Source organism: Tamandua tetradactyla, chromosome 20 (genome assembly GCF_023851605.1).
Source record: "Tamandua tetradactyla isolate mTamTet1 chromosome 20, mTamTet1.pri, whole genome shotgun sequence".
In the NCBI taxonomy this organism is placed as follows: domain Eukaryota; kingdom Metazoa; phylum Chordata; class Mammalia; order Pilosa; family Myrmecophagidae; genus Tamandua; species Tamandua tetradactyla.
Genome location: NC_135346.1, coordinates 55,484,613 through 55,503,637, shown reverse-complemented (window position 1 = coordinate 55,503,637; position 19,025 = coordinate 55,484,613).

Here is a 19,025-nt window from a genome sequence, read left to right as displayed (position 1 = left end):
AAAATAAAAATAACAACTAAAAGAATCAAATATCTAGGAATGAAATTAACTAGGGATGTAAAGGACTTGTACACTGGAGGGAACTGCCTGAAAATGTAGAGCTGTGTTCCAGTAGCCATGTTTCTTGAGGATGATTGAATAATGATACAGCTGTCACAATGTGACTGTGTGATTGTGAAAACCTTGTGTCAGATGCTCCTTTTATCTACCTTGTCAACAAAGGAGTAGAACATATGGAATAAAAATAAATAATAGGGGGAATAAATGCTAAAATAAATTTAGTTTGAAATGCTAGTGATCAATGAAAGCAAGGGGTAAGGGGTATGGTAGTTATACTCTTCTCTTTTTTTTTTTCTTTCCTGTGTTAGTTTTATTTCTTTTTCTATTGTCTTTTTATTTCTTTCTCTGAATTAATGCAAATGTTCTAAGAAATGATGACTATGCAACTAAGTGATGATATTGTGAATTACTGATTATGTATGTTGTTTTATTTTGTTTCTTTATTTTTTTAATTAATAAATAAATTTTTTTTAAAAAAAAGGACTTGTACACAGAGAACTACATAACGTTACTAAAAGAAATTTAAGAAGATCTCAATAGTCAGAAAGACATTCTCTGCTCAGGATAGAAAGTTAAATGTAGTTAAAATGTCAATACTAACTAAATTGATCTACAGATTCAGTGCAGTTTCAATCTAAATTCCAACAATCTACTTTGAAGACTTGGAAAAGCTAGTTACCAAATTCATCTGGAAGGGAAAGAGACCCCAAATAGCTAAAAGTATCCTAAGAAAGAAAAACAAAGTGAGAAGGTCAACATTCCCTTATTTTAAAACTTATTATAAATCCACAGTGGTCAAAACAGCATGCTACTGGCACAAATAAAGAAGTATTGAACAATGGGAATTGAATTGAGAGTTCAAAAATAGACCACCAAATCTATGGAAAACTCATATTTGACAAGGCCCCTAAATCCATTGAACTGGGGCAAAATTGTCTTCTCAATAAATGGGCGTGGGAGAACTGGATATCAATAGCCAGTAGAATGAAAGAGGACCCTTACCTTACACCTTATATAAAAATTAACTGAAATCAGATCAAATACCTAAATATAAGAACCAGTGTCATAAAGATCCTAGAAGAAAATGTAGGGAAACATCTTCAAGACCTAATAATAGAAGGTAGCTTCCTGAACTTTACACCAAAAGCACAAGCACAAAAGAAAGAATAGATAAATGGGAACACCTGAAATATCAAATGCTTTGGGGTCTCAAAAGACTTTGTCAAAAAAAGATAGAGAGGCAGACAACTCAATGGGAAAAAATATTTGGAAATCACACTTCAGACAAGGGTTTGATACCCTGTACACATATAGAAATCATGCAACTCAACATAAAAGAACAAATAACCCAATTATAAAATGGGCTAAAGATATGAATGAAGAGCAAATACAAGTGGCTAAAAAGCACTGAAGAAATGCTCATTCTCATTAGCTATAAGGGAAATGCAGATCAAGACTACAATGAGATACCACCTCACTCCTATAAGAATGGCTGCTATTAAACAAACAGGAAACTACAAATACTGGAGAGGATATGGAGAAATTGGAGCACTTATGCATTGCTGGTGGAAATGTATAATGGTACAGCTGCTATGGAAGACAGTCTGGTAGTTCCTCAGAAAACTAAATATTGAGTTGTCCTATGACCTGGCAATACCACTACTTGGTATATACCCAGAAGAGCTGAAAGCAGTGACACAAACAGATATTTGCACATTGATGTTCATAGCAGCATTATTCACAATCATAAATACCCATCAACAGATGAGTGGAGTAACAAAATGTGGTATATATGTGCAATGAAATATTATGCAGCAGTAAGACAAAATATCCTGAAACACATGACAAGATGGATGAGCCTTGAAGACATAATGCTGAGTGAAATAAGCAAGGCACAGAAGGATCCATACTGTATAATTCCACTTTTATGACCACGGGTAGGAGGCCCAATAGATGGAGGTGCTGAACGATGCATTGATTGAGAACAGCTTGATGAACGATAGTGTAAACATATGATCGAACATTGTTCTGTTACAGAAAGGAACAAAGTTGTAAGGCATGCAATGATGTGAATGAACCTGTGGGAGATTTGGTGAGGCAAAATAAGCCAGAAACGAAAGAGCAAATATTCTATGATCTCATTTAGAAGATACTTATAAGAAAACTGGGGCCTAGATTGTAAGCTCTTATAGCAGTCACATTTATTCTGGAGCAGTAATTGTTATTTCTGGATTTTGAGAGGCTGTTTTGTAATGTATAACCTGGTATTTAGAGGTAAGAATGAAGCTGACCAGGTCAGGATTAAGGTAATTCAGAATACAGAATACGGGGTAAGGAAGACATTGTCTGTAGCTCAGAACTCTTTGAGACAAAAGGAAGAAAGGTTTATTTTGTCTGGAACCTAAATTTTCTGTAGCACATAATCTAATTCAACCTGTCTGGATAGATCATTTAAACAATCCAGACCGAGCAAGCCCAGAGTGAAAATGAGAGCCCTTAACCCTGTACAGCTTGATGAAATGCCTGGACATGTCCCATAGTGTATTAAGCAGATAATCAAAAAGTACTGGCAAAGTCCCTTGAGGGATGGGAGAAAAAATATGGAACTATTAAACTTTACCACTGGGGAAACCCTGGATACTGTGTCAAATATTAGGGACACCTAAATCAATAAGCTTGCTCTGTACAGCTTATGTATATAGAGGAGAAGCTTAGTCTACCTATAGGTATGCCTAAGAGTCACCTCTGGAGGGCCTCTTTTGTTGCTCAGATGTGGCCTCTCTCCCTCAAGCCTAACACTGCAAGTGAAACCTTTGCCTTCCACCCTGTGTGGGACATGAAATCCAGGGGTAAAAGTTTCCCTGGTGGCATGGGAGATGATTCCCAGGGATGAGCCTGGCCCTGGCACTGAATGCTCAACAATGCCATCCTGATCAAAGGGCGGGGGGTGGGGGGGAGCATAACAAATAAGGTACCGGTGGCTGAGAGAATTCAAATAGAGTTAAGAGGCTACTCTGGAGGTCACTCTTTTGCAAGCTTCAGCTGGACATTGCTACTATAACTTGCCAAACCTCAACCAAAACCATTCCTGCCAATCCTAAAGAATACCTATGGCATTATATAAGATTCTACAAAGGTTCCATGCACTAGGGTAATTTACAGAAACCTACAACCTCCAGGTGGGTCCCTGGACCAGGTAAATCCTGAAATGCAGAGGGGCCAGCCCTTCCAGAACATAAACTAGTTCTATCCTCCTATCCCCATATTACAGACAGCCCTTCCAACATGAAAAAGTCAGAATGGGCATAGCCCAAATACCCCTAAAGAATGGGAGAAAGATTAGAGTTGAGGGTGGCGTTCTACAGAGAATGCAAGGTTTAATAAATGAGTATGATTGCTGAATCATTGTATTGATATTTCTTTTAGTCTCCAGTATTTTAGAGCACCTAGAAGTGAAAACCTGAAATTGTGGAATTGTAACCCATTTCTAAACTCTGAAATGTGTTCTACAAGTAATTGTTGTGATGTTCTTTAAAAATTATTGCTTTTTATATAGGTTATTTTTCACAAAAAAGAAAAAAGAGAGAAGGAGGGGTATAACAGAGAATATAGGCTTTAACAAATGAGTATGATTGCTGAATCATTATATTGATATTTCTTTTGGTCTCCTTTGTCTTTGAGCAGCTAAAAGAAAAAACAAAAAATCATGGAACTGTAACCCATACCAAACTTTAAATTTGTTCTATAACTGCTTGTTAAAATGTACCTGGAAATTTATTGCATTTTTGTATATATGCTATAGTTCACAACAGTAAAAAAAAATTAAAAATAAAATAATCAAATAGATATTATAATCACAACTATGTGAAAATACACATAAAAGATTTTTAAATATTTATAAGGCTTTTTCTGCATGATTTTATGGGTGAATTCCAACTACATTCCTGATAAATTTCTGTTTCTCATCAACTCCAGTACTGGTTTGAAACTATTATGTACCCCAGTAAAACAATGTTCTTCTAATCCAGTCTTGTGCAGCAGATCTGTTGCTAGGTGGTACCTTTCAATTAGGTTGTTTCCATGGAGATGTGACCCCATCCATTCAAGGTGGGTCTTAATCCTTTCCTGGCGCCCTTTATGAAAGAGAACTCAGAGCCGACACAGAGACAAAGAGATGAAACAAAGACACAGATGTTTGGAGATGCCTGGAGACAGACAGAAGCTCAGCGTGGAGGCCACTGGAATCTTTAGCTGAAAGCAATAAAACCCAAGAGCAAAAGGGCCAGCAGACATCACCATGCATCTTCCCATGACAGAGAAACCATGGACATGATCAGCCTTTCTTGAGTGTTGGTATCCTCTAGTTGATGCCTTAATTTGGACATTTTCATGACCTTAGAACTGTAAATTTGTAACCTAATAAATCCCCCCTTTGTAAAAACAAATCCATTTCTGATATATTGCATTCTGGCAGCATTAGCCAACCAAAACACTTCCAAAATGTTATTTATTTTTAAATCAACAGATAAAAAAAGTGAATAGTTTTCTGTGAAAGGAAAAATCCAAGAAAAATTAAAAAGTCCTAGAAAAATTAAAAGAAGACAGTGGATTGATAAAAGTCTAGTAAGCCAACATGATGAAATCAAATAGTTGCATATAAGTTCACTGGGTGTCATGGAAGACCTTGCAGAAATTTTCTTTTATAGGCCTGAGTCCCTCTGATATCACCAGTGAGGATTAACAGACTGTAGACATTGTCTATTGTTCTGAGAAAAAGTGCAGCAAGGATTTGAGTGTCCCTCCCTGAAAATGGACTAGATCTCTCTCAAAGAAAGAGAACTTGTAGTTTTCCCATGAAAAATCCCTCTTTGTAGAAAAGTTATATTTCCTTGATTTCTTGTTTATTAATGAACAAGGAAAAAATATCTACTGCTCAGTAGGGCCTCAGATAAGGCCCTTGCCACCTTTCAGTGCATTCTTAAAACAGCAAAGTAGTTCTGTTAAGGGTTAATCAGTTCACGTCAATCATCTGCTCAAACTGTTCAAGTTTCCCATCTAACCTGAGTAAAAGGAGAGACCTAAGTACACACTATAACCTGGTCTCTCTGCTTCCCGCCCTTACTCAGTCCACTGGACCTCCCCTCCCTCACCCCAGCTCCTCTGCTCCAGCCTCAGGACCCTGCCCCTATCTACAATGCTCTTTCTTCAGATATGTGCATGCCTGGTTTCCTCACTTCTGGTTTTTACCTAAACATCACCTTCAGTATGAGGCCTTCCCTCGGCTACCCTACTTAACATCGCATCCCCTGACACACCTTCCCCCTCACTGGTTTATTGCCTTATTTTTCTCCATAGCACTTCTTCTTTAGTATGCTGTACATCATACTTATTTTGTTTGTCTGTCTTTCCTTGAAGACAGGGGTTTTGTGTGTTTTGTTCACTTCTCTTCCCCTAGTACCTCAAACAGACCCTAGAACATGAGATGTACTCAATAAATACCTCACCGATAAATGAGTAAGAAAATGAATGAATGAATGGCCCACCTGAAGTTCACCCACAGAAGACAGGAGACTTGTGACTGGATGTCACCACACCTCCAGTCTCTGCCCTAGTTCATTAGATAATTGAAGACTCCCACCTGTAGGCAGTACTGGGTAGTACATGTTTGGGAACTACTTGACATTGCCTTTGTTGGGATATTTCAGTTTTCAGTAGGTTTGTACCACTTGACATCTGGAAGGATTCCATTTTATGATTATTAAAAAAAAAATCTGGCTCTGAGAGGCAGAGAGGAAATATCCCTAATATGGCAGATACTAAATATTGGATTAATGTAGTTACTGACAGTCAAACTAGGCTAATTCCAATTATTTGAAAATTTCCTCTAAACTCCACCAGATTCCTAGAATGAAAGAGGTCAGACGAGGACACATTAGGGTCACAGAAATACTAGTATGACAAATGACAATTCAAAGGGGTCATTTGAGATCATATTGGAAGACTTCTATAAATACAAAAAAGTCTCCCCTTTACTCTACCAGATTCTTAGAAAATATAGAGGTTAAATGAGGATACATTCCACGAGGCAGCGACTCGGGTTCCTCAGGTAGAATAGTGACAACTGGAAGTCTACAGATTAATTTTATTTTAAACTGTAACTTTTCTAGGAATATAACATTTTTCTGTACATAAGACCAGATTTCCAAAAGCATAGGACCAGATTAGTAGTCTATTAGGATTATGGAGAAATGAATAAAATTAAACAGATTCAGTAAGAGGTCATGAGTTTATCTGAGGTTACCTTGGAACATTTCCAACATTTATAAACCTTTTTCTCCAGATATGAAATTACTTTATAAAGATAAGATTGAAATTATGACCTATTTTTTGGTATCTCAGAGTAATCAATGTATCAATTGGAGAAAACCTGAGATCAGTGGGCTTAGCTGAGTTCAAAAATCGATATTTTCAAAATAAAAATATATGTATATAAAATAAAAGAAAGAAAACAAAACAAAAAAAATGGATAGTTTCAAGATTGTAAATATTTTTCAGGCACCTCTCAAAAGCCTTAAAATGTAAAGAGGTCAACTGGGGATGACTTTAGGATCACAGAGTGATCAACAAGGTCATGGGAAGCTCACCAGAGGTTAAAGAGGGTCAGTTCTGGTTACATAAAAAACAATTTGAGCTGCTTCTAAAAGTGTAAACATTTATTTATATCTACAAAAATTCCTACAAAGCATGTGGGTCAGTTGCAAAGACAGTCAAGGTCACAGAGAAATTTATAAAGTCATTTGTAGGAATATGGAAAGATCCCAGATCATATAGCCTTACTGGATAAGCAGACTAGTCCAAGCAAGACGTATTAATCATAAAGGGGAGATAAGTGAGGAAAACTGGGATCACCTAGGATCAAACTGTATTATTTTCAGGAATGTGGACATTTTCCCCACACTCTACTTGACTTTTAGAAAGTGCAGAATAAAACAAATTAAACAATGATATATAATATGCATGAACCTTGGCAATAAAATATTAAAAGTCTGGAAAGATTATATGCAGCATAAGTCCTCTTTATAAAATTAAAAAATCTAAAATTTGTAATGCAAGTTTAATGAAGACATAATTGCAATAAAACTATATAAAAAGGAAAGCAAAAAAAATCACAGACACAAGATTGGAATGATAGTTATCTTGAGTAGGAAAGACAGGGGGATGGGTTGGAGAGTACTGGGCAATATTATTAGATGTGCTATTTTTAAGATAGTGTTTTGGTGGTAGCGTCACAGTTTATTGCATTACTAAAAATAACTAAGTAAAAGCAAAAGATGCATCAATCAATGAGCATCTTGAATCAAGAATTAATCCAATCTGTATACTTGAGGACTACAAACTTGGCGGGTAGGAGTGGGAACATGGGACAAAATGATGACATAAAATTAATTACAGTCAATTAAGAGTCAACAGGACAAATTTCTGGATTCTACCTCAGTTCTTCCAAACTGGCAAGAACATCACCCCCACCCTTAAACTAACAGAAAGATAGCTGGGTATCTGCAAAATCACAATTTGCTTTAATCCATCTTACCTGAAATCTAAAAAAAAAGACAAGTACTTCCAAGGAGAGCCTGGATGCCAGCTCTTGCTTAATGATGCCGTATTCTATGCAAGCTGGTAAGAATAGCTCAGCTAAAAATTTTGATGAATTACTAAAGGCTGAGTGTAGGCTAGTGTAAGAATATAGAATCCCTAAGACCCAGAGACATCAAGAGAATTCATGCTTATTCGCAGGCTTTTTTCCACAGTCCTCACCAAGTGCTCACAAGAAAGATTGGGGAAAGATTGGGAACCAGAAAAGCTTGCTTCATGGTGCTGGACTGGATAGGAACAGGGAAATAGTAATACTGCTGGAAAGCCACAAAGGTATGTCCAGATTATTTTTCTCTATCTCTTCTATAAACAAAAGTTTAAGCCACTGGAGGACCGAAAATTCAAGAAAAAAATGTCAACAAACAAACCAATCAACAGAAACGGACTCAGATATGAGGCTGATGTTAGAACTAAGAGACTGGGAATTTTAAATGACTATGATTAATACATTGAAGGCACTAGTGAAAAAGGTAGACAATATGTATGAACAGATGAGGAATTTCATCAAAGAAATAGAAACTATAAGAAAGAATCAAATGAAAATGCTAGAAATAAAAAAATAGCAGAATAAAAACTTTCAAAATGCTAGTAACAGTGGTGAAAAATACCTTCCACAGGCTTAGCAGTACACTTGACACGGGGTGGAAAAAAAAAGATGAACTTGAAGCTGAATCAGCATAAATTGCCCAAACTGAAAAACACAAAAATACAAGAGTGGAAAAAAAAAATATGACAGAGCATCCACGAGTTGTGGAACAATATAAAATGGTCTAATATATATGTAATTGGAATCCTGAATGGAAAAGAAAGAAAAATATGATGGAAGAAATATTGGGAAAAAAATGATAGCCAAAGTTTTCCAAAAATAATAAACGACACCAAACCAAATTTCCAAAAATCTCAGGGAACACCAAAAGGATAAATCCAAAAAACAAACTACAATAATATAGACACATCATATTCAAGCTGCTGAAAACCAAAACTAAAGGGAAAACCTTAATGGCAGCCAGACACAAAAGATACATTACATACAAAGACACAAACAATATTGGAGAAGACTCTTCATCAGAAACTATACAAGCTATAAGACAATGGAGGGTCATTCTTAAAGTGCTAAAATAAAAAAAAGGTCAACCCAAAGTTCTACACAAGGAAAATATCCTCCAAAACTAAAGAAGAAATAAGGACTTTTTCATACAAACAAAAAAGGAGTAATCACCAGCAGACATGCATTAAAAGAAAACTGAAAAGAAGTTCTTCTGTCAGAAAGTTGATACCAGGAACTTGAGTCTACACAAAGAAATGATGAACACCAGAACAGCATACATGGAAGTTAACATATAACCTTTTCTCATTTAATTGCTCTAAAAGATGGTCTCAAGGTAGACTCTGAATAATTTTAAGATATATATTGGAAAGTCTAAGGAAATTGCTTATTTTTTACAGGCAATAAATAATAAGCTGGGGTAGGCAAACTTCTAATGTGGCCTCCAATAATCCCACCTTCTGCAGGGTGCCCTGAACAGCTAAAAAATATCTTGAGAAATAAAAATGAAGTGGGAGGTCTCACACTACCTGATTTCACAGCATATTATGAAGCTACAATAGTCAAAATAGCATGGTACTGGCATAAAGATAGCTATACTGACCAATGGAATTGAATAGTATTCAGATAAAGACTCTATCATCTTATCTTTCATAAGGCAGTCAAGCCAACTCACCTGGGACAGAGCAGCCTCTTCAATAAATGGTGCTTGGAGAACTGGATATCCATATGCAAAAGAATGAAAGAGGATCCATATCTCACACCTTATACAAAAATTAACTAAAAATGGATCAAAGACCTAAGCATTAAAGCTAAGACCATAAAACTTCAAGAAGAAAATGTAGGGAAATATCTTATAAAACTTGTAATAGGAGGTGGTTTCCTAGATCTTTCACCCAAAGCACAAGCATTGAAGAAAGAAATAAATAAATGGGAATTACTCAAAATTAAACATTTTTGCACATCAAAGAACTTTGTCAAGAATGTAAAAAGGCAGCCTACACAATGGGAGAAAATAGTTGGAAACCACATATAAGATAAGGGTTTAGTATCCAGAATATATAAGGAAATTCTTCAACTCAACAACAAGAAAGACAAACAACCCAATTAAAAAATAGGCAAAAGACATGAACAGACACTTCTCAGAAGAGGAAATACAAATGGCTAAAAGGCACATGAAAAGATGCTCAACTTCCCTGGCTATTAGGGAAATGCAAATCAAAACCACAATGAGATATCATCTGACAACCACTAGAATGGCCATTATCAAAAAAACAGAAAACGACAAGTGCTGGAGAGGATGTGGAAAAATAGACACACTTATCCACTGTTGGTGGAAATGTAAAATGCCTAACTGCTGAGAAAGGTAGTTTGGCAGTTCCTCAGAAAGGTAAGTATAGAATTGCCATATGATCCTGCAATCCCATTGCTAGGTATCTATTCAGAAGACATAAGGGCAAGGGCACAAACAGACATTTGCACACCAATGTTTATAGAAGCATTATTTACAATTACCAAGAGATGGAGACAGCCCAAGTGTCTATCAATGAATGAGTGGCCAAACAAGCTGTGGTATATACATACAATAGAATATTATGCAGCTGTAAGACAGAATAAAGTCATAAAGCATGTAACAACATGGATGGACCTTGAGGACATTATGCTGAGTAAAATTAGCCAGAAACAAAAGGACAAATACTGTATGATCTCAATATGAAATTAATGAACTAACATTAATTGAGTGAACTTGCAAAATTGAAGTTAAGAACACAGGTTATCAGGAGATAGAAATAGGATAGAGATTGGCAATTGGTACTGAAGGAATACATATTGTGCAACAGGACTGATTGTAAAAATTCAGAAATGGATAGCACAATACTACCTGATTGCAGCACAAGAATATAAATACACTGAATGAAGCTGAATGTGAGTATGATTGAGGGAGAAGGGCTGGGGGCAAGTGTGAAATTAGAAGGAAAGATAGAGGATAAAGACTGATATGGTAAAATTTGGGAAAGTCTAGAGTGTAAGTGATGGTGATTAAGTATACAAATTTAAAAATGTTTTTTGCAGGAGGGAGAACAAATTAATGTCAGTATTCCAGAGTGTTGAAAATAGATGGTATATGGGGGAAGTACAATCAATGTAAGCTAGGGTGTAGTGTCATCAGTAACCTTGTAATATGCTTCCACTGAATGTAACAAAGGCATTAAGCCAAAACTGTGTGTCAACAAGTGGGGGGATTGGAAAAGGGGTATGGATTCTGTGTGGAAGAAAAGGAAATGTCTCCACATAGAGTATGGTGGTGAAGGCATGGCTATACAATTAGGCTAGATTGTATGATGTGTGAATGAAACTATTTAAAAATAAACAGAGAGAAGCCCAACTCTGCAAGTGAAGTCATTTTCCCCGCTCCATGGAACATCACATCCAGGGGTGAAGGTTTCCCTGGCGGTGAGGGAGATAACTCCCAGGGATGATTTTGGCCCTGGCACTGTGGGATCAACAATTCCATCCTGACCAAAAGGGGGGAAGAAGTGTAACTAATAAAGTTTCAGTGGCAGAGAGAGTTCAAATAGAGAGGCTACTCTGGAGGTTGTTTTACGCAAGCTTCAGTTAGACATTGCTACCTATCATAATTTGCCAAACCCCAACCAGGACCATTCCAGCCAATCCCAAAGAACACCTGGGACAATATATAAGATTCCACAAGGGTTCCATGCCCTAGGGTAACTTTCCAGAAACCTACAACCTCCAGATGGGTCCCTGGACCAGGTAAGTCCTGAAACCTAGAGGGCCCAGCCTCTTCAGAACATCAGATAATTATCCCTCCCCCACATTATTGATATACCCTTCCAAAATGAAAAAGTTAGACTGGCCATAGCCCAAATACCCCTAAAGAGAGGGATAGAAAAATCAAAGCTAATGGTGGAGTTATACGGAGAAAATAAGATTTAACAAATAAATATGATTGCTGAATCATTAAACTGGTATCTCTTTTAGTCTCCAGTAGCTTATAGCAGCTAGAAGTAAAAACCTAAAATTATGGAATTGGAACCCATGCCAAACTCTGAAATATGTTTAACAACTAACTGTGGTGATGTGCTTTGAAATTTATTTATTTTTGTATATATGTTATTTTTCACACACAAAAAAAGTCAATTATGATGATAAAAAAATATTTATTCCTTCTAGCCTCCTATATTCTGGAGCTGCTAGAAGGAAAAATCTGAGAGGATCATATAGCAGCCCATGACAAACTCTGGGATCTATCCTGTAACTACTTGGTGAAGAGTGCTTTGAAAACTATTACTTTTTTCTTTCTTTGCTTTTTATTGTCATATTATACATGTAAAAAACTTTTTAAAAAATGAACAAAGAGAAACAAATGCTAGAGAGAATGCAGAGAGATGTACATATTCACTGTCAGTAGGGAAATGAGAGGTCTAGCCCCTTGAAGGGCAGTGTAGTGCTTCCACAGTAGGCTAGGGATAGAGTTGCCATGTGACCCTGAAACCCTGTTGCTCAGTGTATACCTGGAGGAACTGAGTGTGGGGGCATGAATGTACCTTTGGACATTGGTGTTTCTGGCAGCAGGGTTCATGAACAACACTGAGGAATGGAAAGGGGAACTATGGTGAATACATACAATGGACTACCGAGTGGCCACAAGAAGGAATGAAGTTGTGAAGCATGCAACTAGATGAATGAGCCCTAAGATCTGTATGTTGAACGAATTGTCAGGAATAAGACAAATATTATATTGCCTCAATCACATGGACAAAGCATAATATAAAAATTTGGTGAACTAATCAAGAGCATGGATTATCAGGTTGGGGCTTATTGTAAAGAGTCCTAGATTGTAAGCTTTTAAAACAGTCACATATGTTCTGGTGTAACTATTAATTCTAAATTCTGAGATACTGAGCTGTTTGTATGTTTCATGGGCCTTCCTGGAAACTTCAGGTATTTATGTGACACCTGAGACTCAGAGGTAGAGCTCTGAAGCTATGAAAGTCAGCAGTATCCCATACAGGAACTGTTGAAAAAGTTGAAAAAAGGATCAGACATCAAGTAGAGACATGAATGAAGTTGATCTGGATAGGACTAAGGTAACTAAGCACAGGGAATCTTGAATGGGACATGAGATATTGTTGGTTTGTCCAGTTTAGTGTGATGTCCTGATAAATCCCAGAGTGATCTGGACAGATAATAAAGAATTCGTGAAGTCCCCTTGGGGGGGATGGGGGAAAAGGGGGCAATGTTCATCTTCCCCATTTGGAGAATTTCTGATAATCTAGCAAGCAGTGGGGACAGCCAAACCAATAGGCCGAGCCCATGATCTTGGGGATCACCCCTACGAAACTTATTCCTGCAAAAGATAGACTGGGCTTACTTAAATTTAGACCTAAGAGGGCAATGTGATAGTGGCTCAGAATTCTTGACTGCCATGACAGAGACTTGAGTTTGATTTCTGGTGCCTTCCCATGCAAAAAAAAAAAAAAAGGCCTAAGAGTCACCCCCAGAGAACCTCTTTTGTTGCTCAGATGTGGCCTTGCTCTCTTAGCCCACACAGGAGGTGAACTCACTGCCCTCCTCTACATGGGACATGACTCCCAGGGGTGTAAACCTCCTTGGTAATGTGGAACAGAAATCCCAGGATGAGACAGGACACAGCACCAAGGGATTGAGAAAATCTTCTTGACCAAAAGGGGGAAGACAGAAATGAGACAAAATAAAGTATCAGTGGCTGAGAGATTTCAAACAGAGTTGAGAGGTTATCCTGGAGGTTATTCTTACACATCATATATATATCTCCTTTTTAGTTTAAGGTGTATTAGAGTGCTGGAGGGAAGTACCTGAAACTATAGAGTTGTGCTCCAGTAGCCTTGTTTCTTTTGAAGATGACAGTATAATGATATAGCTTTTACAATGTGTCTGTGCTCCTTTTAGCTAGGGTATGGACAAATGAATGAAAAATATGGATAAAAAAATAAAACAAATAATAGCGGGAACAAGGGTAAAAATAAATGTGATAAATGGAAATACTAGTGGTTAATGAGAGGGAGAGGTGAGGGGTATAGTATGTATGAATTTTTTCTTTATTTTTATTTCTTTTTCTGGAGTGATGTAAATGTTCTAAAAATGATCATGGTGATGAATACACAACTATGTGATGATATTTTGAGCCACTGATTGTACACCATGTATGGAATACTTGTATGTTAAGAATCTTTGTATGTTGTTTTATTTTTTAAAAAATAAAAATAACCCCACCTTCTGTTATTTACACCCTTGTATAATGCCCTTCCCTTGAATGTGGGATGAACCTCATGACTTACTTCTAACTAACAGAAAATGGCAAAGGTGATAAACTATGACTTTTGTGATCAGGCTATAAAAGACTGACTTTCAAGTTGCTAGCAGGCTCTCACCATTGCCTCCATACCTTGGACACTTTAAAGAAAGCTGCCACATTGGAGAGGCCCACATGGCAAGGAACAAAGGGTGGTCTCTGGCTAATAGTTAGCAAGAAAGTAATGCTGCCAATAACCAATGAGTGCTCTTATAAATAGATCCTTTTCCAGTTGAGCTTTCAAATGATACCATTTACTCTGAACTGAAGCTTTGCAGCCTTGAGAGAAACCATGAAGAAGAGGATCCAGCTAAGCTATATCTGTATTTCTGACCTACAGAAAATGTGAGATAATAAATGCATGTTGTTTTTTTTCTTTTTTTCTTTTTTTTTTTGATGCATGGTCCGGATATTGAACCCAGGTCTCCTGCATGGAAGGTGAGCATTCTACCACTGAACCACCCATGCACCCATAAATGTATGTAGTTTTAAGCCACGAAGTTTTGGAGTAATTTGTTATACAGTAATAGATAACTAATACATAAGCCAATAATGGAGATGAAAGGAATAATAAAAAATACTGTTAATACAAAAGAAAAGAGAAAAAGAGTAAAAGAAAAGCCAAAAAGATGGAACTAATAGAAAATGTCAACTTTATAGCAGATTTTAATCCAACTCTATCAATAATTTATTGTAACCATTTATTGTAAATGGTCTAAACATATCAATTATAATAGAGTGATTGGAAGACTGGATTACAAAAAAAATGACTCATCAATAGGGTTTGGGGCTCAGGAAACTGGTGCAAAAAAAATAACTACTGTTATTGCTGTATATACGAAACTGTCTTTTGTCTCTGATCCAGGAGTCTTGCATTTTCTGCCAATATCCATAAACTGTGACACCTACCTTGTTAACTTCCAAGTACAGTAAACTCTCAGATCTTCATAGTTTTTTATACATATAATAAAACTAGGATGTTTAACCTTCTATGAAGATGTAAAATGCTTATATTATAAAGTATATGTGGCAGGCTAAAAATTATCCCCCAAAAGACATCCACTTCCCAACCCCTAAAACTTGTGAATGCTTCCTTATATAGAATAAAGGTGTTTTCAGATGTGATTGAGTCTCTGAGACAAGAAGAATATCCTGTATTATGCATGTGAGCCATAAAGGAAAATAGCTGTATCCTTATGATAGGGAGGCAGATGGACACTTGACATAGCCAGAAGAAGAGAAGGAATGTGACCGAAGAAGAGAAGGAATGTGACCACAGAGGAAGAGATTGGAAGGATGCATCCCCAATCAAACAAAACAAAACTAAACTAAACTAAAACTGGCAGCTACGAGAAGCTGAAGAGGCAAGAAAATGTATTCTCCTCTAGAGCCTCCAGAGGGAGCACAGCCCTGTGACACCTTGATTTGGGGCCAATAAAACTGACTTTAAACTTCTATTCTCCCCAACTGTGAGAGAATAAGTTTCTATTATTTTAAGCCACTAAGTTTATGGTAATTTTTACAGCAAATTAAAACAATATGCTTTCGTGTTACAAAGTTACATATAAATTTATATACAAAGTTATATACAAAGTTATGTTTATACCAACACACCCGTAATTATGTCTCAATTTATCTCGAATATTGGGGAAATTGTGATACCAACTATCATAGTCAGTTAAAAGTAATAAGTTTTATAAGGCATTTTAAAGTTTATTATAAGGTAGACTATAGTAATATTCTGTCTTATCCCAGAGGTCAGACTCCTAGGACCTCAATTAACCAGAAAATTGACCAATTAACAAGATCTGTTTATTTTAAACCATAGGAAAGGAGGGAGCAGCCCTAAGGTATGGATATTAGAAATAAGGTAATTGATTAGAAGCAGTAAATCAGGACAGTTAAGAAGTGAGAACTGATGACACAAACTGAAAATTTATGAAAATATAGTAGTCTGAGGTCATTTAATTAATACAGGTATCATTAACCCCTGATGGAATTACAGTGCTTTAAACAAATCATATCACAGCTGATTTTCAATGGTGCGTCAGAAAAAAAAAGGTCATATTATGTTTATTGTATTCTATTAACAAGGCAGAGATTTATTACATTTACATCAGAAATTATTAAATAAAAATGAAAGGATTTAGAACAAATGTCTGGAACATTCATTTCAGTGGAAATCTTCCTTACTCCATGGTTCAGGAATACTGAAACAGACTTCGAGTTTGCTGGCTGCCGAAATGCAATACACCAAAAATGGAATGGCTTTTAAAAGGGGAAATTAATAAGTTGCTAGTTTACATGTTCTAAGGCTGTGAAAATGTCCAAGTTAAAGCAACTCTATAGAAATATACAAATCAAGTCACCAATAAGATGTTACCTTCACTCAGTAAAGGCTTATGAAGTTTAAGTTTTCTCTCTTAACTGGAAAGGCACATGGTGAACATGGCAACTTCTACTGGTTTCCTCTCCAGGTCCCTTGCTTCATGAAGCTCCCCGGGGCGTACACCTTCTTCATCTCCAAAGGTCTCTGGAGGAGTGGGCTGTCGGCCTCGTGGCTCTGCTGTTCTCGGCTTTCTCCAAAATGCTTCATCTTTTAAAGGATCTCAGTAAACTAGTCAAGACCCATGTGGAACGCGCGGACTCACATCTCCCTCTACTCAAAAGTTCATACCCACAATTGAGGGAGTCACAGCTCTGTGGAGATAACTTAATCAAGTTTTCAACCTGCATTATTGAATAGTGATTAAGAGAAAGGGTTGCTCTTACAAGATTGGTGAGGATTAAAACATGGCTTTTCTAGGGTACATAATCCTTTCAAACCAGCACGCAGACTGTTGGCACCCAGCATTGGACGCATATTTTAAATCTAATAACTATTGACTGACCTGATGAATTAGAACAGACTACTATGTCAAGTTGTGTAAGTCACATAAATATAATTCTACACTGAAGAAAACCTAAAATCCACATTCATATTCACTACAAAACTTTATGCAGCATAAATTATAGCATAAACAAATAAATATTTCATTTAAGTTGTACAAGTTAAAATTTGAAGTTTCAAGGATTCAACAGACTGAAAATGTACCTAGCATACTCCAAAGAAGTTGCATGTCCCCTTGTGCCAGGGGAACTTTTGAAACCAGCATGGCAAGTAAAGCCTAGGTCTTTTGCCTTCAACTGAAAACAGATGGATTTGGTAAATAGGCACTAGAAGAATACAAATCTTAGCTGTTATAGTCTTGTAAAACAATTTATTTAAGTTATAATTAAAGAAACAAAACAGGAGTTATTTCACAGTCCTTCCACCTTGTACTATTTCACATAAATGTACTACGAGTGCCACCATTTAATACCTTTGTAGGAGAACTGAGGAAGCTCACGCTCTCAATGCCCCCCAAAATAATAGATGCCATCATTGTTATCATCTTAGATATAAAAAAGAAGTACCTGCCCTTCCAGGAGAAAAAGCAGTGAGTAATGTTAAGGTTAAGTTGACCCCAGACAAAAATCTCATTTTGTCTTTCCCTCCTAGATTTCTAGTTCCACTTAGTCCTCTGAAACAATACAGGGAGAGAGATCATACCAGAAGAAAAATGAAAAACCAGTGTAGGTAATAGCTGATTGCTACTTAATATTATCTTGAGGAGAAAATAAAGGAACTTTGCAGAAAAATACCTGTAAATGATCTTCAGGGCTCTAATTCTCTCATTCATTGACTTAAGAAAAATGTAATATTAATTAAGTTCCTGGCAAGAAGGGAGCCCCACTCCAGGCAAGAAGAGAGTCCCTTCTGATCTTTGCCCCAAATTTTTCCAGATTATAATATAGAATTTGCATAAACATACTAATTTTCCATAGGATAAAAAGATGGTTTAAATAATTATTAGTTCAGTTTTTGTTCTGTGGCTGCTTGTTGTAGTGCGCTTTGAAAATTACTGTTTTTCTTTCTTTTCTTTGTATATATATATGCTATATTTTACAAGTAGAAAATGGTTAAAAAAAAAACTATAGGCAGTTATAGTAATATTAGATGAAATAAATTCCTGAAATCAAAAATTTGAAGATGCAGTGACGTAGCTTCACTACTATAGCAAAGTTGATATTTGTAATAACTTTCTACTTGATATTTTGAGAATGCTCACAGTTTTGATAGTTAATCAAATGGTATTTAAGATAGTTTAATATTTAGAATTCAAGTAATTCTGATCTGTATTTATAGATTTTTTTTCTTCCTTGCTTTAATTGTAAATTGGTTTATAAAACATATTGTACGAACAGGCTTTATGATGATTACTTAGATTTTTTTAATATGCTTATGGATAAGCTAACTAAGATTCATTTTAGGTGGCTAAGATTTTCATATATTAATTGTAAAAATATTTGTATATAGGTAATATATGTCATTATAGCAATGCTATAATATAGGTCATTGTTATAGCAATGCAGATATTTGTGAGAACTTTCTACTTTATATTTTGAGAACATTTACAGTTTTGACAGCTGATGAAATGGTACTGAAGTTAGTGTTTAATATTTAGAATTTAAGAACTTTGTTATCTGAACATGCAGATTTTTTTCCTTGTTGCCTTAATTTTAAATTGGTTTAGGAAACTTACTATACAAACAAAGGCTTTCCAATGACTGTATGAATACTTTATTTAAATATGCCCATGATTAAGCTAATTAAGTCATCCATTGTTGGTTGTTCTAAGTGTATTGTTTTCTTAAATTAAAAAAAAATGTTTTTAATCATTAGTTCAGTTTTAACACTCAAAATAATTGTTGCTGTGTAAAGTGTAGGTTTTTTATCATAACATGATTGAGATATTTAGAAAGAATGAGGAAGCCAAAAATAATTAAAATAAATTCAAGTTTAATTCAAAATAGTTAAATCTAAAAGAA